This window comes from Fukomys damarensis, unplaced genomic scaffold (assembly GCF_012274545.1).
Source record: "Fukomys damarensis isolate Sample0158 unplaced genomic scaffold, DMR_v1.0_HiC HiC_scaffold_6, whole genome shotgun sequence".
Classification (NCBI taxonomy): Eukaryota; Metazoa; Chordata; class Mammalia; order Rodentia; family Bathyergidae; genus Fukomys; species Fukomys damarensis.
The window spans coordinates 9,086,122-9,109,651 of record NW_022900918.1 but is presented as its reverse complement, the minus strand read 5'-3'; positions in this window follow the sequence as shown (position 1 = coordinate 9,109,651).

The following is a 23,530-nucleotide window of genomic DNA, read 5'->3' as shown; positions in this document are numbered from 1 at the left end:
TGTATAAAACAACTTAGTGCTCAAACTAATATTTTTTCTGAACCCATACACCAGCCAGATAGATGTATTCTGTTATGCTGTGCTAATATATGCTGTTTGATGTTGGGCATCATAGTATTTTTAAAAATATTCACATATTGAATTTAAATTTATGAAATAAAGTGAAGTAGACAATACGAACTTTTAGTTTGCTTTTGTTGGCAGCTATTTATCCACATCATTTTTAAAATTTAAATGGCAAATCTCCAATTTTGAAGTTTTATGTGAGTGTCTACAATCCAAAGAGGGTGAGTGTTGTTATTTTCATTGTTTGGGAAACAAAAATGTACCTCTGATAATTTTTGTCTTTGATTACTGCTTCTTCAAAGGATTTAAACCAGAATGAAAGCCTTTGAAATCTTCAGAGATGAGGAGACATGAGAGTTACTCTGTATGCACTGGATAAACAGATGTCTTAGCTCTTCAAACCAAACCTGAAAAATATAATCATAAACTTCATCAGAAACAGAACAATTATTGCAGGTGTATAATTGTTCTGTATTTTACTAACATGAAATGGAAGAAAAAAATGTCATTTTATTCCTTTTTCTTGTTTAAGAATTTAGTTCCAATTAACATTTCAGAAAAGTTTTGTTTTCTTTCTTTCTTTTTTATTTTATTTTTTAAGAAATCTCTGGAAGCAAGAAACATTCCATAGTGAGAGAAAAAAAAAATCTCCCCTTGTCATTTTGGGTACAAATAAACACCATTAGAAATATATCTATAAATTGCTTGGGAAGTTGAGATGCTAATTGAGAAATTCCAAATTAATAAAAGCCAAATTTCATTCATTTACTCAATGGACCAAATCTTGTAATCAAATTTATTCTGAGACACCCATTGACTTCAGCATGAGTTTCTCATATGGAATAATTGTAGAATTAAACTCAATTCTACTAACTGAGAAATAAATAAATAAATGCACTTAATAGGTTTTCATTGTGGCAACTGATAGCCTTAACTGGATAACCTATTCTTTGGATGTGTGTGGCGTAGTTGTTCACGAGTTCACAGCAGTACAGAAATGGATTTAATGATGCAAAGAAGCAAATAATCTCTATCCATTATGTTTTCAGCCTTTGGAGGATAAAAGTACATCTTAGATACTTATGAGGATATACAAGAAACAAGAGAATCATTCTATGCATTGATCAGAATAAATCCTTGTGTCAAATAAATGAGTAATTTTGAAATTTATTTTCTCAAATGAGGAGCCTGAATAACACCATATTTTATAATTTGGCATTTTATTAAATACTCACTTTGTTTAAGTAATTCTTCTAAACATTGCAAACATCTACACTATCTGACAATTTCTGATGCTTTTGGTGAAAATAAAGGAAAAATGGAGTCAACCTCCTTACATGTATCTTTTCAGAAGCAAGATTTTTTTCAACATTGTATCCTTAGGATCTTGACTCTTGCTTGATAAAAGCCTTAAAATAAACCCGAAGTTGCTAAATTTAAAGAAAGCACAGAAGAGATAAAAGACAACAAAACCAAACAAAAATAGTCTTTAAGGCTCCCAAATATCAGCACATCACACTGTTAGTTTAACTATGAAGTCTATGCTGTTTTCTTAATCATGCTATAATCTTACAGTAGACACTTTTGTTTTTACCATTCCTAATACAGTTTTATTTGATGAAAATGTGGAGGGAAAGTACAGTGAAAGGGCATTTCCTAGAAATGGGATTTAAATTCTAACAACTCATTACCAAGTCAGGAAAGGAGAATAACTTATTGTCAGGAAGAGCATTTGAAATAAATTTGTAGTTTATACATATTCATGCTATTAAAAGAATATTAAAATTTTAATATTATGTGGTTCAATGAGTTCAAAGACTCTTCTCAGTTTATTAACAGGAAATCTTTGGAGAACAATCACCACTTGTGCCAGCCAGTTGGAGGTGTGCCTCAAGAGGTCCATTGCCCTTCCACACAGATGTCCTTCTTACCTGATCTGCACTGTGACACTTTGTACCAGGCACCCTCCTGAGCAGAAGCTCTGCTCACCCTATTCAGGCTGCAATACCCAGTGCACAAACTGCACCCATAAACTCTACCCTAGTCTAATCTAAAGTGATGGATTCTGCACTACTCCATGTAGGGAAATTTCAAGTTACCTCCATAAACAATCATAGAAGCACTCAAAGGGTGTCTTCAATCATTCATGCTATACATATCTGGAATCTATTTTTTGCTTTTCAACTTTATAAAGTCAAAGTGAATGAAATTGGGTCAGCCTAATGTAAAGTTAAAACAAAAACAAAATCTTCCATGTCAAATAAGCTATTTATTCTTAAGGAATGACTATCCAAGTTTTCACTATCTAACCCACAGGATCCAAGAAATGTTCATGTTTTCCTTATACCTACCACAATTGCGTCTGAATAATTTATAAGCGATAAGGCTCACTATAAAGGTAAGCAATAGCATTCCTGCATGAAATAAAGCAGACAATGGGGAGAAAATAAATGAGTAATTGGTTAGTAGAAAGAAATATACATGAAGCAAGAAAGGAAATGAAGGTAGAGGCTCCAGTCCTCATTTCTGGAACTAATTGCAAGGTATTTGTCATTTTCTTACTGCACTACTCTTTCCATACATCAGCTGGTCTCAGCTAACACCAACTGCTGGATACAATGAACAAACTTGTCTTCCTGCAAGATTTGTGCTGGTGATGATCTTGTCCAAATAATACTTAGATAACCTTCCTCAAAGATTTTGTTTTCCTAGGTAAAATGGACACAAAATAAAAAGCACAGATTTTATGAGTAAAATATTATGCGTTTGACAAATGTGTATGTCTCTGTAATCAATGCTCTTATCAAAATATTTCCAATCACCCTAAGAAATTATTTTCCTTCTAGTTAATGTTTATCTATTTAGGCAAATTTTGATTTTATCACGATAAGTCATCTATACATATTTTTGAACTTTCCATAAATATATTCATATGATTTATTGTCTTTAGATGATTGGCTTCTTTTTATGTTGCTTCCAGGCTTTTGTATACATTAGTAGCTTGCTTTTTTTCTTAATTTGACTAGTATTTCCTGACATTAATATATCATAATTTGTTTATTCATTTTCTATTGAGAGACATTACCAGGTTTCCCAGTAACTATTAAAACTTCTATAAATATTCAAATTCATATCTTTTTAGAGGGCTGAGTTTGATATCTTTTTGAGTAAGAGTCTAAGACTAACGTTTCTGTGTCATACCTTATTAGTGTATGTATGATTTTGTGAGACAGACACAGAACTATTTTCCAAAGTAATTCTATATAGCAGCCTATATCTTTGCCTGCAGTGTATGAGAAATCTGATCATTTCATGGCTTTTTTTTTTTTGTACCAGGGATCAAACTTGAGACCTTGCACTTGAGAGGCAGGTGGCAGAACCACTGAGCTAAATCTGCAGCCCTTATTTCATGTCTTCACCAGTACTTGTTGTTAGCCTGTAATCTACACCATTCTATTTGGTATAATTTGTGATCTCATTGCATTTTTAAGATTGTTTTATTCAGAAGACCAGTCTTCCACCTCCCACAATAAAAGCTCATGATATCTAGAAAATTTCTACTTGCAGTGCAAAACTTTTTTTTTTAGTTTTTATTTTTTGTTAGTACATAATTTGCAGTAAATAATGTTTGGATTCCTTATGGGGAGTTGATAATTATGCATAACACAACTTAATTTTTTTATATGCTTCTTTCTCCTTACTCCTCCATCTCTTGCTTTCTTTCCCATTTGAGAAAGATTCATCTCCCTACTTTCTGTTATTCAACATTTAAGTTGTGTGTATGATTTACTTCACTAAATATTATGTCTCAAGGTACACACACTTTCCTACAAATATCTAAAGTTTATCCTTTTTATTGGAATTACTCCATTATATATAAATACCACATTTTTATCCATTCATGAAAAAGCACAAAAAGCCAATAAAAATCATGAAAAATGTTCAATATATCTGGTCATTACAGAAATAAAAATTAAAACAACACTGAGGTTCCATTTTAAAAATGGACATCACTAGGAAATCAAATGATAACAAATGCTGATGAGGCCGGTGGGGGGGTGTCTCTAAACAAAGGAGATTAGTGTAGAGATTTCTCCAAAAAGTAAAACTAGAAATTCTATCTGACTCATCTATTCCCCTTCTAGGTATTGTCCCAATTGAGGAAAGGCAGAATTGAAAAAAATACATATATGACAGTTAATATTAGGAAAAGCAAAAATAGTGTAGTTTTCCATGTAAAGGTCTTTTGCTTCCTTCATTAGATTGATTCCTAGGTCTTTCTCTCTCTCTCTCTCTCTCTCTCTCTCTCTGACGCTATTGTGGAAGATGTGTTTCCCTAATTTCTCTCAGCTTATTATTTGTGTAGAGAAATGCTAGTGATTTTTTGAGTGTTGATTTTGTATTCAGCTATGCTACTGAATTTGGTTATTAAATCTAAAAGACTTTGGGTGGAGTTTCGGGGGTCTTCTATGTAGAGTGCCATGCCGTCTGTAAATATAATTTAACTTCTTCCTTTCCTATCCTTATTCCTTTTATTTCTTTCTCTTGTCTAATTTCTCTGACTAGTGTTTCCAGAACCATATTGAACAAGAATGGTGACAAGGGACCTCCTTATTTTGTCCCTGACTGTAGAGTGAAAGCTTTCAATTTTTGCCCATTTAGTATGGTTTTGGCTGTTGGTTTGTCATAAATGACTTTAATCAGATGAGATAAAGCACATTTATTCTGATTTTCTGTAGAGTTTTTATCATGAATAGGTGTTGTTGGACTTTTTTTTTCTGCATCTGTTGAGATGATCATATGTTTTTTTGTTCTTGGCTTTATTAATATGGCGTATTACATTTATTAATTTGTGTATTTTGGACCATACCTGCATCCCTGAGATCTATCGTACTTGGTCATGGTATATGACCTTCTTGATGATTTGATGCATTTTATTTGCCAGTATGTTATTGAGGATTTTTGTGTCTATGTTTATTAGAGAGATTGGCCTGTAGTTCCCTCTGTTGGTTGTATCCTTCTCTTGTTTTGGTTATCAGGGTAATGCTTGCTTCTAGAAATAAATTTGGGAGTATTGCATCTCTTTCAATTTCATTAAAGAATTTGAGAAGTAGCACAATTAAGGCTACTCTAAATTATTTGTAGAATTCAGCAGTGAAGCCAACAGGGCCTGGGTTTTTCTTTTTGTTTTTTCTATCTTTTTATTTTATTTTATTTTATTTTATTTTTTGAGACAGGGTCTCACTATGTAGTTGAGACTGACCTGGAACTCACTATGTAGCCCAGGCTGGTCTCGAACTCACAGTGATCCTCCTGACTCAGCCTCCTGAATGCTGGGATTACAGGCATGCACCACCACAACTGGCTCTGGGCTTTTCTTTGTTGGTAAGTTTTTAATTTCTTCAGTTTCATTGACTGATACTGGTTGATTTAGAATTTCTATATTTTCTTGATTCAGCTTTGGTAATTCATATGCATCTAGGAATCTGTCTATTTTTTTCCCCTGTGTTTTCCATCTTACTAGAATACAGATTCTCAAACTATATATTGATCTTCTGGATCTCTGCAGAATCTGTTGTGATTTCACCCTTTTCATTTCTAATTGCATGGATATGAGTCTTTTTCTGTCCTTTTTTGATTAGTTGGCTAAGGGTTTGTAAATTTTATTTAATCTTTCAAAGTACCAATTCTTTGATTTATTGATTCTTTGTATTATTTTCTTAGCATCATTGCATTAATTTATGTTCTGATCTTTATAATTTCCTCCTTCATATGAGCTCTGGGTTTCTCTTCTATAAGACATTGAAAAAGGAGATTGAAGGGGATATCAGAAAATAGAAAGATAACATTTGTTCTTGAGTAGGAAGAACCTATATAGTGAAAAATGGCCATATTTCTCAAATTGTTATGCAGATTTAATGTAACACTGATCAAAAGGCCAATAGCATATCTCACAAAATTAGAGAAAACAATCTTAAAATTGATTTGGAATTAGAAAAGACACAGATTAACGAAAGCGATTTGGAGGGAGAGGGACATCATAATCCCTAACTTGAAATTGTACTATGAGGTGCTGTGATAAAAACAGAATGGTACTGGCAACTGTTTAAAAAAATAGACCTGAGGATCAAGGGAACAGATTAGAAGATGCAGAAACAACTCTAAACATACATAGAACTTCATCTTTGACAAAGAAGACAAACACTTTCACTGGAAGAAAGACAGCCTCTTTAATAAATGGTGCTAAAAAAGACAAAAACAAAAACAAAAAAAACCTGGCTTTCCACAAGCTCAAGATTAAAACTAGACTCATATGTTTCAGAATGCACTAAACTAAAATCAAAATAAATCAAAGATCTAAATATTAAAACAGAAACATTAAATCTGCAGGAAGAGAGATCAGAGAGAACTGTGGAAGACATTGGTGTAAGCACAGATGTCATGAACAAAACCCCGATTGCACAGGAAATATCACAAAGAATCAACAACTGGTACCTCACTCATTAAAAAGATTTTTCACAGCAAAACAAACCACCAACAGAGTGAAGAGACAACCCTAGGGTGGAAACAAAATTTTACCAGCTGTTCCTTAGACAAAGGACTAATATCTAGAATATATAAAGAACTTAAAAAAAATCAGACCCCTCAAATTTAAAGACCCAATCCCAAAATGTCCTCCTAAAATGATACGTTTCTCAGATCAAGAAGTAGAAATGGCAAATAAATATAAGAAAAAATGTTCAACATTATTGGTCATTTGAGAGACGCAAATTAAAACAATGCTGAGATTTTACCTCAGAAAAGAATGGCTTTTAGGAAAAAAATCAACCAATAACAAATGTAGGTGAGGCTGTGAGGAAACAGGAACCCTTCTCTGCTCTTGGTGGAAGTGTAGACTGCGGCATCCACTGTGGAAATCAGTGTGGAGATTCCTCAAAAACTAAAGCTAGAGGTTTCATTTGACCCAGATATTTTCTTTCCTTGAATCTTCCCAAAATAGTTAAAAGCATCATACCACAGAGATATATGCACACCTGTTTATAGCCACAGTTTGTAATAACTAAATCTTGGAAACAGCCCAAATGCTCATCAATTGATAAATGCATAAAGATGTGTGTTCTTTTTTTATATACAAAAGAGTAGTACTCTGCCATAACAAAGGATAGACGAGATATTTCTAGGTAAATGAATGCGCCTTGAGAACATACTCAAGTGAAATAAATCAGACACAGGATTAAATACCACATTGTTTCTCTGGTGTGAGAGACCAAAAAATGGAAATAAGGACCAAAATGTATAATAGATACTAGGAACTGGGAATAAAATGTTCAAATAAGAAGGAGAACAAGTAGCAGGGGGAGGGACAAGGGAAAAAAACAGGAAAAATGGAAAAATGGAAACACAACTTTTGTAAACAGAAAGATTGAAAGGAAGGGAGACAAATAGGGAAAATGGAAGCAAGGTATATTATGAACAGGTACAAATTTCCTATAATAAAATATATATATATATATAATATACATATCATATATATATATATATATGATATATATATAGTGTATATTGTACATGGAAAAGGTAGTCTAATACATGCAATTTAATTTAGGCAATCCTCAAATATATAATAAAAAAGTGAGTGTGCAATAGTTAAAAGCAGTGATAAAAATGTAAAAAAGTAAGATCAGAGAGGAAAGTTATTAATGATCATAAGAACATTAGCAATATATTAACAATATTTATTTATGAAAGTTAGAAAAAGTTTAAAATAGTGTTAGTTATCATCATCTTCTCACGCTGGAAGTACTATTGTGGATTGGATGCACTTCACCGTACCAGTGAAGTGATGGAAAGACTTACAAAACAGGTGTTTGTTCTGTCTCTGATGTTCTTCACTCTTTTCCCTGTATCTTTAATCTGGTTTTATTTTCTTTAAACTGAAAAGATTCTTTAACCTTTCCCATAATACAAATATCACCAACAATTTCTTTTAGCCTCTGTTTTTCTAAAAATGTTTTCATTTTCCCCAGGTTTTGGATGAGGAGAAAGCATTTATCAGGTTATGTTATTTTTCATTCAGTATTTGAAAAATGGCATTTTAGTGTCTTCAGTCCTGTTTTTTTTTCCCACATAAGAAGCAAGCAGAAGATCTATTTTTAATTTAGTCACTGAGTTTTACAGTTTTCTTTGTGTTTTGAGTTTTAGCAATTTGACTATAATATGCTTCGTTATGATTCTTTTTACATTTATAAAATTTTACTGAACTTAGATGTGTAAGGCAGGGTTTTTATCACATTTGGGAAGTTAGCCATTATTACATCAAATATTTCTCTGCCACAAGCTTACATCTTTCACCTCAAAATTTAATAACTGAAATTGTTGCCAATCAAGATTTGCTCAATTCTGACAAAAATCATGAATCAGCATAGTGCAGCTCTGCTAGAGGCCCTGATGCCATCATACAGCACCGAATAGAGCTGGATGCTGTTGGTCCACACTGTCAGCTGCTGATTTCTGCCGCTGGTCACTGCTGTTCAAGGCCAGCTTGCGTGGGATGGCTTTGGACAACTCTACCAGGTTCTGGTCTCCGTTGTCGATCTCCCTCAGCTACTGGTCTCTGTAGCTCTTTAGATCTAATAGCCCACAGTGTTTATTACTCTTTATTTTAAAGCAACTGCTCTGTCCACACAACTCAGGATAATCTTCAATAGACTTGTGGGACCTTCTGAGCCCATGCTACCTGAGAAATAAACCATGAGCACATTTACAGAGCCATGGGAGTGAGGTTTTATTTGACTAGGAACCATGCTGTAGTATAAGGGGTTCAGTACTCCAGAGGGAGCCCCCCCCAGCCTGACAAGTGTAAGGGTAGTGCTGGGTATACCACAGGTGTAGGTGTGTGGTAAGTCCCAGTGGGTCTAAGGACTCTGGTAGAGCAGCACCTGTCATGATGGCAGTTCAAGGAAACATTTTGGCGCGAGCTTCTTGGACAACCGTTGTGTCCCTGAGAAAAATTGTGGACCGAATTAGGGGAATCTTCATGATGGTAGCTGTGTGCTTCAGTGCTAATTGGAGTTTGGGAAGGTTGGAGATGTCAGTAGTTGGTGCAGATCATTCCCGGATCTCTGCTACATTAGACATGGTGTCTCCACTCTTGAGGTGTCTGACACAGCAGGAGTGGGGGCGGGGCTGACAGCTGACTGCAGAGGGAGCTCCTGTCAGAGGGACCCAGAGAGAGGCCATTAATAAGCCAGCAATGGTGAGAGGACACTGAGGAAAACTTCTCAGTCCATGTTTAGGAGGCAAGCTGGAGTGAAGAAAGTAAAGTGACAGCCCTTGGCCAAACCATATCCCCCTTTGGCCATCATAGAGGAAAGGGGGAGAGTCAGACCCTTCTTATGAGTCTCATCTCTCCCCCACCCTGGAGAGTTTTTGTCCTCTTTAGTCTTAAGAGGTGGTGAAGGCTGATAGTTTGTCTTTTGAAACTACTTTGAAACTCACTTGGGGCAGTTGACACCCGCTACCGGAGGAATAAAATTATCTCACTCACTGCTGTATCTGTCCTAATTTAAAAGAGGCCCACATCTCTTCCTCAGGAGATGCTGGTTGGAAGCCTTGTATTATCACCAGTTTAATGTGTAAGTTCTCAATCTTAGAAAACACAAACTTAACTGATAGTTTAAAGATATAGGTTGGTTATAATTATTACTAAAGGATACTAGTTGAACTTCCTTTCCTTGATGTCATCACAACTTGATCTTCTATAATAGAAAGTATCTGCTCTTCTACATGCTTCTTGTTTGGGAATTGCATCTAAGATTGCTCTGGCTTTCTTCATAAGCACAAGTCATTGTTAATAACTCCCATGCTTCAAAATCTTCCACCATAACACCCTTTAGACAAACTATGTTTTGTTGGAGCAGAAATTTTACTTCAGAGATGTCCCTGTCTTATGTATCAGGGAATTGTCTATCCAAAGACAAATTGGCCCCTGTTCCCTCTTGCCTTCTTGGGAACTCTTGACTGCCCCACCCATTCCCTAAATTACCAGAAGCTACTCTAAGCCCCAATGTCCTCTGGACTGGAAGAGAATCAGTCAATTGCGTTCACTTCCATGTCTATTGTCTTTACAAATGGAGTCCAGAGATGTGCCTAGGCTCAGAAATACATATCTTTGGATAGATACCTTCCTGAATATAAATAGCAGTCCATTAACAGGTCCATAGTGTGAACACACAAAAATGAAGCTTTTCTGATCTATTTCATTTATTCTAAGGCTGCCAGACTTCTTCTGCCACTTCAGAAACAGAGTGAAGTTGAGGAGAACTGAATATATGACTCCTTCTTCTAGACCTTCAGAAATCAGAGCCTTTGGAGATAACCTAGAGTTCATGAGTATACAAATAACTGTATAGATAGAGCAATGTACAATATTCATATGCAAGTGACATCCCTTACTGAAGATGGTGACTTTAATTTGGAAGAAGCCTTGCTTTCAAGGGCTGATTGATGGTAGAAAAGAAGACTCTTACCCTTATTCTGACAGGAGGAGTTATAATTTGGCTTATGTGAACCTGCACCCCATGGTTATATGTATATGTACAGGATGTTAGACAATGTAATAGATTCCACACATACAAAAGCCTAATCACTGGTTGTGAGAGGAAGTTTTCCTTTCTCACAGAATGTACTCACATCAAATAAGCATCGGGCAACAAGTACTACCTTGCTTAACTAAAGAGAGAGGAATTGAACTCCATTAAACTGTGAACCATGTTGGCCTTTGGACAGTCAAGGATCAACCACACAACCCGTTCCTACTCTGTGTGTACACCCTTCAAGCCTTAGCATTTCCCGCAGTGGGGGACTCAATGTGCTTTGGCATAGCAACATTCTCCTCCAAGGAGAGTTTGCCCTACTTACCGACATTCCATCAAAGAGCACGGCAGACACCAAAGCAACACCAGAGGTGACTGAACACTGGGAGAGGAACACACTGCACAGGTCCAACACTGTTGCCTCAATGTTACCCAAGATGTCTGGAGCCATTTCCAGTATGAGCATCTAGTAAGCTCTTCAAGATACAAATAATTCTTTAACCATCCAAAAGTCAGAGTAGAATATATCAGGCTGCTGAAAGCTTGCGCAAAAATCACTGTTAAAAGACAAATGTCCCATGTGAGCAACAAGGGAACAGATTTATCTGACAGTCTCCCTGTAGAAGTGACCCAATATAGTTGCTTTATAAAGGATCTTGAGGATCTCGAGTACACCTGAATCTGAGCCTCTCTATTATTTTGATGAGAACATTGAGGAACACAGCTCCAGAGTTTGATCTATTGTCATGGCCAACAACATTCCTAGCTCCACTGTTTAGGCTGCTCTTTAAATGCAACCTATAGGCAACTTCACTACACATACATATTTTCCATCATAAACTTCACCACTTGCAAATTTTCTACAACTTTAACCATCTGGCAAACTAACCATTCTAAATTCTTTTGTATCCAAAAATATTCTTCCTTCATATCCATCTTTCTTTTCCTCTCACTCGTTTTCTTCCCTGAAACTATATCCTGAAATGATCCCATCAAAACTGTGAGTGTAAACAAAATCACATGTCCTTCATCAAAATAAAAGCACTTCACACCTTCCCATATATTTTTGTCCATCAAAATAGAGCCCAGTTTCCCTCTACAAAAAATTTTCAATACAGGAAAAATGCAATCCTGCTTGAATTGTTCAACAGCTTGATAACAGAACAGCCTGATAATGCAATGATTAGCCTATGGTCACATATTGATGTCCTTGTGCCTTTAAAGTTGTTTGACATTAGTGAGGGGCCTTAGCACCTTTTCCCATGGTGGAGCCAGTTGTGGCCACTGCTCTCGGACAACCAGGTCATTCCAGTCCCACTGCATCTAAGTACTTGGAGAAGTAAGTTACCAACCAGAGACTATCTAGTCTTTGAGTAAGGACTCTTATTGTCACCCTGTAGGCCTCAGAATAATGAGGTAACAGTGGGATTTGCCCATAGCAGACAAGCCCAGGCCCCAAATGTTGTCAGAGCCAACCACTCCCAGAAAGGCCTTGAGGTGCTTCCCATGTGCCCCTTCAACTGCTATGCTTGCCAGAACTCAGGTAATGGGGGCTCAAAGTAAGAGCTACAGAACTTCTGAAACCACATATTATATAAACTGAATAAATAAAACATTCCTAGGCAGTTTTGTAACAAATGTTCTAGTGTCCAAACAAATGTTTACATTTTTCTTTACCTGCTATGCTGGTCGGTGTTCTCCAAGGTGGTGGTGATACCTCTTATCCCACCTTGCCTTTTCTGCCTGTTTCCACTTTCTACAAACTTTGAAGGCCTCCTCCATTAAGGTTGGCAGTGTGGTTTTGGGTCCTGTCTCAAGTTTTTGTATCTTCTTCCTAATATCTGGGGCAGCTTGCATTTTAAAACGCATGGTCATTAGGGCTGTCCCTTCTTCTGACTCTGCTTTGGATAATAGTATACTTTCAGAAAGACTTTGACAAGTGAATTTAAAATACAGCAATATTTTCCTCCCTTTTTTTTGATTGCATCTTAAACTATATCATAATTAAAGGGATTAATCAGATACTTTCCCATTCCTTCTGAAATACTCATTATAAAATGCTCCACTCTACCCTTGGGGATAGAAGTTCCAGGGTTCCATTTAGGATCTGTGCTGGGGATTGCATATTTCCAGGCCTCTGTAAATTGTGGTCTGGAGTTTTACCTGCTCTTATGGTTTATATCTAGATTTGTCCCAAAAGCCTCATGTGCTCCTAGGTGGGGCTTTTGGAAGGTACTTGAATCAGGGGGCAACATAGATGATTTACTAATAAGAGTCAATGTCTGGTTGAAAGAGACAAAGTCACGCAGTATATATCCCTCTTCCAGTATCCTCCCTTTACCCTCGGCTTCCTGGTCGTGGTGATGTGAACAGCTTTTCTTCCTCTATACCCCTCTGTCATGACATTTTCTGCCTCAGAACCAGCTGACCATGGATGTTGACCATGAACGGAAATCTTTTCTCCTTTAAATTGTGGTGTCAGGTTTTGTGTCTCCAAGCTGAGAAAGAGACTAAGACTGCTGTCAAACCATCAGCTACTTCATCTACTTTTAAATAATACATTCAGACGCACAGTAATGAGTTAATACTGCAAGTATTCCTCCAAGTCAGAACAAAAGGTAAACTCACTTCATCCTTAAACTTGTCAGGGTTCTCAGAAAAATTACCAAACCTTTATACTGAGCCACATCTATGACTGAAAAGGGAGTATGTATTACGATAATTCTTCCATCCCCACCTGACAATTCCCATCACGGGAACAGATTCCCCTCGGTAAAGTGGATTGATAGTTTGTTTCCTGATCTTAATTCTGATGGGCCTGGTGGGGAAGGTGGTAGTGAAGTCAGAGGTGATGAGGCCTCTCCAGTGGATCAGGAAGAAGAGATAGTGGTAGGGAAGAAGATGCTATCACCCAGCTCAAAAGACAAGGAGGGTGGCTCCATATCAGGTACTATAGGGCCCCACAGTGAGTGCACTGGAAGAGGTATGGGTGAGGTGCTGACTGGAGGTAGGGGGGTCAGGCTGTTTCAGGCTATGGGACTTAGAAATCATAGCCACACAAATAGTTTCCTAAGAACTTGGACGTATGCAGTATATTATTACTTCTCTTCCTATTAACAGATCTAGCTAGAGACGTTATCATAATGCAGAGGCCAGAATTCTTGCTTTACCAATTTATTACAGAATATCAGCCTCTTTTTCTTTAAACTGTTCATTTTCAACTTGCCTGAATTAGTTAAAAGGTGTCCTAGTGGCAAGTTTTTTGTAATACTCTCCATGGCATCCATGTTTTATAACATTTTAGCAGACTGAGCCTTAAAAAAACTGAACTACTCTCTTGGCCACTAGAAATAAGACAGCAACAGCAACTTAATACAACAATCGAAGGCTCTTTCACACAACATGCTCTCAATACACATAAGAAAAACAAGGGCACCAAGGAGAATCACAAGAAAGATAGTCACAACAACAAAAAATAAGAACTAAGTTATATTATGTAAAGGTACAAATCTCCAATGATCAATGTCATTATCTTGTATACCTAAAATGTACCAATAAAATAAAATAAAATAAACCAAGACCATAACAATAATCAGCACATTGGATAAACCTCTTGACCAATATTTTCTCCAATAAGTACACAATCTAGATCAATAGTGACAGATCACCAGTTGGGCAGATACACTAGAGATACAGAGCAGACGGTAGCATAAATCAAGCATCAGGAAGTCTGAGAAACTCAAGACTTCCTGTCTACAAAATCCATTTTCAGCAGGAAAAGAACCAATGCTGTCTTAAACCAAAAAACCAATAAAGTCTAATATCCTGAAACACACATGCCAAACCGAGTTACAGAACCACTACCTTTAGGACTAAAGAGTATAACCTGTCTAGTGCCTGATTAAATTTAGTTTAACAAGCCAAGTCCATCATAACCTCAACCCACCCTACTGAGTGCCTTGTTTTATTGGTACATTTTAGGTATACAATATAATGACATTAATCATTGGAGATGCATACCTTTACATAATATATCTTGGTTCTTATTCCCCCCCTTCCCCTGCCCTCCAACCCCTCCAACCCTCCTTATTTACAAATACTTTGTTTCCATTTCTTCATTTTCTCATATTAATTTCATGCCCCTCTTTCCTTTCCTCTCCATCTCCCACTTCCCCTTCCTCTTTGGATCTTTGCTTCCTATTTCACATTATCTATTATACATTTTCATTCTTATTTACACTTTCAGTTTCTCACACCAGACAAACTATTTGGTATACGTACATGTGTGTCCTATTATTTCACTTGAGAGTATCACCTCAGTGTGCAACTGTGAGTGCCTTGTGTGCACCCATAGCCGTATTATTTTTCAAAAGAGAGCAAATTTCAGCCAAATTTTAATTTCAAGTGGTATGGGAAAATTCACAAAAGGGGTAGGTCAATTCCCCAGAAAGCATAATTCCAAGCTAAAAATTTGGAATATACTACTATGAAGTCAATTAACCCTATTGTGCACCTGAATGAGGGGACAGCCTATTAAAATACCAAGAAGCAGAAGAAAGATACCTCCTCGTGAGACAAAGTAAAAGTAAAAGGAAGCAGAGTCAAAAACAATCCAACAGGAGAACAGAAAATGGTGATAGTGTGGGATTTCTCAGGTGGGCAGGGCCTCATAGCCAGAATAGTCAGAGTAGGGAGCCTCCCAGTCATGTGTGACATGGAAACAAAGGTTCAGGTAGCCACTTGTCATTCAGCAGGGACATCTGCACGAATCATCATGAGTATCTATCCTCTTCCTGGAGATCCTTGATGGTCACCAAATGTTGCCAACAAATTGAGGGTTCTTTTGCTTGACTCAGATATAAAAAGTCAGCGAAGTGTACCTTTGCTTGCCATCCTGAGGCCACTGGCAAGACCAGATCATGTCAGATGCAAATGTGTGACACTGCCAGCTGCTGGTCTCTGCCACTAGCAGCTGCCATTTGACACCAGCCTGTGCTGGACACCGTCAGTCAGCTCTGCCAGGTTCTGATCTCCAATGCTAATCTTCCTCAGCTGCTGGACTCTGGCGCTCTTCAGGGTTATTAGTTCCTGGTGTTTATTGCTTTCTTTTGAAGTGACTGCTCCGACCACACCACTCAGAATAAGAATCCTAGGTAGATTTATAGGACCTTCTGATCCAATATTACCTGAGAAATAAATCATGAGCAAATGTACAGAACCCCTGGAGTGAGGCTTTGTTTGAATAGGACCAATGCTGTGGTACAGGGTGGTCAGTATTCCAGAGGGAGCCCCTCCTCAACCAATATGAGAAGTGTGAGGACCATGCTGCTTATATAGTAGCTTCAGGCCTATTATGGGTCCAAGTGTTGACCTGTGGTTGGTTCAAATATGGGTATGATATTGGTCCATATGCAGCCCTTGATTGGTCCAAGTGGATGAAAGGCATCCAGGACATCCTCAGTTGCCATAGCAATGATTCATCCAATATTTGAGGAGAAAAAAGCTATTTGATTGACTGCTATCATATCTGTGCTAAGAGTAGCAGGCCCGAACCTGGTAATTCAGGCATGCTAGATGTGTTTATCACAGCTTATTGGGGTTTGGGATTGTTTGGAATGGTAATAATGGGCCCATTTTCTCCCCTCCCTGATCTTGTTCCCTTTGGGGGGTCTAATTCTCACTTCTTCAGGTTCTAGAGCAGTGGAAGTGAGGGAGGGGTGCAATAGCTGAGTCCCAAGTTACCAATCCTGCTTGAATAGCCTTTAAGCAATCCTGGGGATGGCAGGACACTAAAGTCCTTCATCCCAGTCCATCTTTGAGGAGTGGAGGTGGGCAGAAGTGAGGGGACTGAGGAGGAGGGCTGTGAGCCTTTGGCTATCACAAGTGAAAAAGGGAGAATCAGGCAATTTTTCATCTGTCTCAAAATAAAATTTTAAAAAGTTAGAATGAGAATTTTGGGACATTATTTGAATAAAAGCTTCAGATTAATAATCATGTCAATGTTAAGTAGTATTAAATTCCCTGATTTTGAAAATCATAACAAAAATGTTTAATTCTGTCTAGTAGGTCATGAAAACTTTTTTACACTTTACTTTTTTCAACACCTTTTTTCAGACTGGACTATTTCTACTGATCTATCTCGAAGTTCACAGATTCTTTTTTCCTGCCATCTGCATTAAATTACATCTGTCATTGAATTTTTTGTTTCTGTTATTGCATTTTACAGTGTGGAATTTTCACTTTTTAAAGAATAATTTTTTTCTTTTCTGGATTCTGTGACTGGTCATTCATTCATACTGTTTTTCCTTTAATATTTTAAACATACTGATAGCAACTCCATCAAAGGCATTTTTGGCTAGGACAGTCTCAGAACTATCTTAAGTTTAGTTTTTACTGATTCATGTTTATATCTCAATGAATCATATTTTCTGTGTGATTTTTCATTTAACACTTCACATTATGGATGATAGCATATTGAGATCCTAGATTTCGCTATTATTCACTGAAGAGCTTTGACTCATATGCACAGACATTTCTGTTACTGTCAGATCATCTTGACTTCATGTTGGCTTGGTTTTAAGCATTGTTAAGAGTAAATTTGTGAAAAATTTGCTTTTTTCAAGTCCTTTAACTTGGCAAGGCTCAACCTCTTAGAATACATGTGGCTTTAGAGCAGTTCTTCTCCTAGAATGCAGTCTTCATTTCTGAGGTAGAGGCCTTCCTATGTCTCTGCTGGCTGTCAGGTTGTTGTTAAGGTTTTATCATTATCTCTATCTGGCAAGACTAGAGTTCCAGAGCTGCTGGTATCTCAGCACTGCCCAAACTTCAGTATTTTTGTTTCATTCTCATTTTCATAGTACTTGTATTCTAGTAATCCTCAGAAAATTTTGCCTGCTTAATGTACAGCCCAGACCTCAGACATAAAATTCCAGAGACTTAGATTCTCTTATGGATTTCTGTTTCTTCCTGTAGAGCTCCCTACTCATAAATGCTCTTTACTCTAAATTTTTTTGCTTTATCTGTCCCGGTCTGGTTTGTTCTTTACCCTCTGATTAGCAGAACTGGTTCCCTGCCAACCACTGGCTTTCTTTCTTTCTTTTCTTTTCTTATTTTTTTTGGTACTGGGGATCAAACTCAGGTCCTTGATCTTGCAGGGCAGGCGTCAGAACCACTGAGCTAAATCCCTGGCCCTCTTTCTTTTTTTTAATAGTTGGAAAACTGTCCCTGTTCAGAGTACTGGACAATGGCAGCGGGGGAGGGTGGTAGGGGGTGGCATTTACCTTGCCTTACTTCTGTCAGAGACCAAAGTCTTGTAGTATCTGTGATTCAAAGTAAAAACCAATGTAGTTTTGTCTACTTGTTTACTGACAGAAATTAGTCTAATGGCATTTTTTTTCCAGTCATGGCTGGAATTAGAACTTTGATGTATTCTTGTACTGTTGGGACTCCATCATTCTTAGGTATAAAATGAAAGAATTTGTCTCTATAAACCTTCTTGTTTTAAATACTTCTTGAGATGTAATGCCTACTTCAGAATCTACCCAACTATGAAGATATCAGCTTCCCAAATGTTGCAAATTTCAAATTATTCTATTCTGTTTTTTTAAAACCTCATAAGTCCTAAGTTACAAGGTATTAGAGCTATATTTTCTTCAATATCAAGAATACAACATTGTTGTACAACATTAATTCCACTAATATTTATTGATTGCAACTGTGTTTCAAGAACTATAATGCCTGGTATGATGTATAATTTTTACTGATAGTTTTCAATATCCTTTTCCTTAATGTCATTTTGTATACTATAAATAAATCTACTTAGAAAATTCCTCAATGTTCACCTTTATATATCTTTCATTAATTTGTTACTTAAAATGCCATTTATTCACCACTAAATATGTACCAGACACTGCTGCCTGCTGAGAAAATAATGAAAGACTCAGAACCAATACCCACCTTTAAGGAGCCAGGTCTATTAAAAAGATTTAGGCATATGAATAGTAAAAGGGAACTAATAAAACTGCGCCCCAAATATTTTGGGGATACAGATGAGAGTGATTAACTCTGCCAGAGGCTTCTGATAAAATTTCTTGGAAAAGGTCAACTTTAATCTCTCTGACTCTGACAAAAGGCAACCATGGCTGAGGGTTTCCTCCTGATGCCAATACCTACCAGCTATGGCAAATAATATACACTTTTCTCAGTTTCACTTTGTAACTTGTCTCACTTCCAGCTGTTTCCTTTCCAAAATGGGAACAATAAACCCGACCTGTCTGTGCTGCTGTGAGAATAAGAGATTATGTATGTATGTGCATAAAAATGGTATTCATCACTATTCTGTTATAGTCACTGACGTTACTACTTTCTGTTGATATGTGCAGTTTTAATTATTTCACAATAATTTGAGTTTTCCCATTTATTGTGATCTGTAAAATATACCAATACAAACAATGCTTGAATTTATCAATTACTAATTTAAAGAATCATCACCACAAAGAAAATTCAACTCTAATTCTCTTTGTTAATTCAGCAGTTACATTGGCATTTTGCTAAATTCCAGTATACAAATATGTCTTCTATTTTCTTTGAATGTAGCTCTAGTAGAGAGTTCTTACTGAGGTTTTCTGACAGCTTTTCTGAAAGATTATATAGTAAGATGTATTTTTTTCCAGCAAGAAAATATGATTTGTCACTGCAAACCAAGTTTTCTAGTTCTAATGTCCTATTCTTGAATTTTCTTTCACCACATTTTTTGTTCATATTTCACCTTTATTTTTCTTCAAAATATATTTTCAATTAAGTATATTGTGGACGTAAATGTGCATATGGATTATTTATTGTCTTCATCATTATAGAATCAACCACTGAAGAATACAATATATAATTGAAGGAACCATTTCAGGAGTATACTTTTAAAGTCTGACAAGCTTGTATATTTAGATAACCAGGTTGCATAATGTAGCCATTGTCGCAGTTGGTGCCATGGGTGTTTTCACAGTCAGTTCTTCCCACAGATTCAGAAAAAGACAAATCTTTCTGTCAAGATAGATTGGATTTGCTTTTTCAAGAATACCATATAGGGCCGGGGATTTAGCTCAGCGGTCTGGTGGCCTGCCTTGCAAGCACAAGGACCCGAGTTCTGATCCCCGGTACCAAAAAAAAAAAAAAAGAAGACCATGTAAATGAAGTTATATAATATGTGCTTTCTGGTACCTGGCTTTTTAAAAAAGACTAAGCATACTATAACATGTTTATCATTATGTCTTTGTATATCAGTAATTCCCTTTTACTACTAAATAGTATTCCAATATATACATATATCAATATGTACTCATTCATTTTTCTTCTGGCTTGAGGCTAATATAAATAAAGCTTGCATTCATATACCAGTCTTTATGAAAGGATGTCTTCATTTCTCTTTTTCTTTTGAAATTCTGTAATTAAATGTATGTATACATAGTAGTAGTATTTCTTTTTATCATTTGCTGTCTTTATCATTATGATATGTTTACCTTTATCCTAAGTAACATTCCTTATTTAGGAGCATAATTTACTTCGTGTTAGTATAAACACATAGTCTTTTTAATTAGCATTTGCATAGTATACTTTTTTCCTATTCTTTTTCCTTTTAAACTACTTATGCATTTATATTCAAAGTATTTATATGACAGACAAAAACAGTTATTTGAAATTTGCTTTTTTACAGGTAATCTTTTAAATTGAATTATACAATCTATTTACGTTTAATTTTATTTTCAACACCACATTTCTACTTAATTTCTATATATCCTACCATTTGCTTTCTTCTTTTTATCTACTTTATGTGCCTTCTTTTGAATTAATATTTTATACTCCATTTCATCTCCACTCTTAGCCAATTAGCTGTTGATCCTTGTTTTTATATGTATGTTTGGAGTTGCTCTGGGGTTTATAATATACATCTTTTTCTCATTCTTTTTGTTTCTATGCATCTTACACATATGCACACAAGATATATAGATAGATATAGATATAATCTTTCTTTTCTATTATAAATATTTTTATAAAGCTTCAAGTAAAAAAACATTTATTTTTATCTATGAGGTGCTCCTCATTTCTTTGTGTGCATACAAGTTTGCCTCTATTATCATTTTCTTCAGCTTGAAGAACTTTATTTTTAAATATTTGGAGCATGGGGTGAAGTGTGAATTGTTGGCAGTGAATTTTCTCAGATGTTGAAAGATGAATCTTTACCATAATTCATTTAAATAAGAGTTTTGTTTTGGAAAAATATTTGATTCATAGAAAAGTTAGGAAAATAGTACGTGAATAGTTCCTCTATACATTTCATTCAGTTTCCCCCAGCACCACCTTGTATTTCCAGTGTTCATTTGTCAAATTAAGAAACTGATATTGGCATATTAGCAGCAGCTAAGCTTGATCTTCTACTTGGATTTCACTATTTTTGCAATTTACTTATTATTTTTCTGAATCTACTCCAAGTTACCATATTTCATTTAGCAGTCACGTCCCCTTAGTCTTCTGTGTCTGTATTAATTTCTCAGCCTTCCCCTTTCATGACTTTGACGGTCCCAAAGATTATTAAACAGGCATCCTACGGAATGTTCCTCAATCTGTGTTTGTGGAATATCCTCCCTAGATGGCATAGTCAACATGATTTTTGATGGATTTTTTTTTTTTAGGGTTAGAATTTATTTTCCAGCTCTGATCCTTCTTCTATCACTTTCAGAAATTATTCCATTGTTTTCTAGGCAACACAGTTTCCATTGAAGATTCTGAGCTAATTCTGTGTGTGTTCTTCTCCTTGTGATAAGAACATTTTCATTTCTTTTTTCTCTATGTCATTTCCCCCCTCTTGCTATATTTTAAGATATTTTTCTTTGTTTCCAAATTTTGATGGTGATATGTGTGACCTGGATGGGCTCTCTTTGCATTTATCCATCCTGTGAATTAAAACCTGAAAACAATTTAGACATTAAATGTTTCAGTGTATCTTGTACCTCCTTCTTAGCTCTAGTCACTAGTCATAAAACACGGTGCTGTAACACAGGTCACTGACAAGCTTCCTATTTCTCTCTTTAATTGTTTTTCTTTCCTTGTATGCTTCAAATTGGGTAATTCATCTTTTTATTTTATTTTTATTTTTTCCTCATTGAGTTTATTGGTACATTTTAGGTATACAGTACAGTTACATTCATCATTGGGACCTTGTACCTTTACATGACAGGTCTCGGGTCTCATTGTTTCCCCTCCTTGTCCCTGCCCTCCCCTCATCCCTCCTCCCTCCCCCTTTACAAACACTTCATTTCCATTGTTTCATTTTCTCCTATTTTTTTCTTTTCCCTTATTACCTTTCCCCTACCCTTCCCACTTTCCCTACACCTTCAGCCCTTTTCTTCCTATTTCACATTTTGCATTATATCATTAGGATCTTATGTACTATTATAGTTCATTCACACCAGAGAAACTGTTTAGTATTTACACGTGTGATTTATTTATTTCACTTAGGAGTATATCCTCAATACGTGTCAACTTTCCTATGAATAAATCTAATTTCTCATTCTTTTTTTTTTTTTTTTTTTTTTTTTTTTTTTTGACAGGAACTATGTAGTTGAGATTGACCTGGAATTCACTATGTAGCCCAGTCTGGTCTCGAACTCATAGCGATCCTCCTGCCTCAGCCTTCCGAGTGCTGGGATTACAGGCATGCGCCACGACGCCCGGCTAAATTTCTCATTCTTTATAGCTGAGTAATATTCCATTTTATAGAAAAACCACATTTTCTTTATCCAGTTAGTAATTCATCTTTTTAAGTTCACTGGCTTTTCTTCTAAGATATCTAAGCAGCTGTTAATCCCATCCATATTTTTTTTTCATTGTAGATATTGCATTTTTATCACTAGAGCTCTCAATTAGCTCTTTTTTTTTTTTACACCTTCCATTTCTTCCCTCACTATTATCATGCACTACTTTAAACTCAGCGTATTTCTGACAGGTCCTTTCAAGCCTTTGTCTGATTGTTCTAGCTTTGTAGTTTGGAGGTGTTTTTATTAGAAGGTTTTCACCTCATTCTACTCTAGTTTTTCTGCCTTTTCTCTTTGTAAGTCATATTTGACTGGACGCTGCACTTTGCGAAGCTTAAGCCATTGAGTGCTCGTCTGTGTTTTCTTCTTTCAGAAGAGTATTTGACTTTGTTATGCCAGTTAAGGATTAACATAAACCTTTTGAAGAGAGTTTCAAGGCTTTATTACAGCAGCAGAGCCTTTACTCTGTGCTGAGCTCTGCAGAGGCACAATCCTTCTAGGTCTCTACTCAGTCTATGTCTATTCCACAAGGACTCTGCACTCCGCTGGCTGGAATCCAAACCTCTGACAGCTCTTGGAGAACACTAAATGCTGCTTAGCTAGGGTCTCTTTCTCTGTCACTTTTTCCTACTTGGTCCTGTACCCTAGTAAGGCAGCAGCCTGGGCCTCCAAAAACTGATTTTTATCTTCTCAATTTAGCTCGGAAATCCATAGATTAAATTGTGATTAAAAAAATTGTGAAGTCAGAAATCCCTGTTACGTATAGATTTTCCTCCAAGACCAGGGAAAGACCCAATCAAAAAAGAGTACTGCAGGCCAATCTACCTAATGAACATCAATGCAAAAAATCCTCAAAAAGATACTGGCAAACACAATGCAGAAGATCATCAAGAAGATCATACACCCTCATCAAGTCAGATTTATCCCAGGGATGCAAGGATTGTTTAACATATGGAAATCAATAAATGCGAGGCTGGGGATTTAGCTCAGCATTTCGGTGACCTGCCTTGCAAGTGCAAGGACCCAAGTTCAATCCTCGGTACCAAAAAAAAAAAAAAAAAAAAA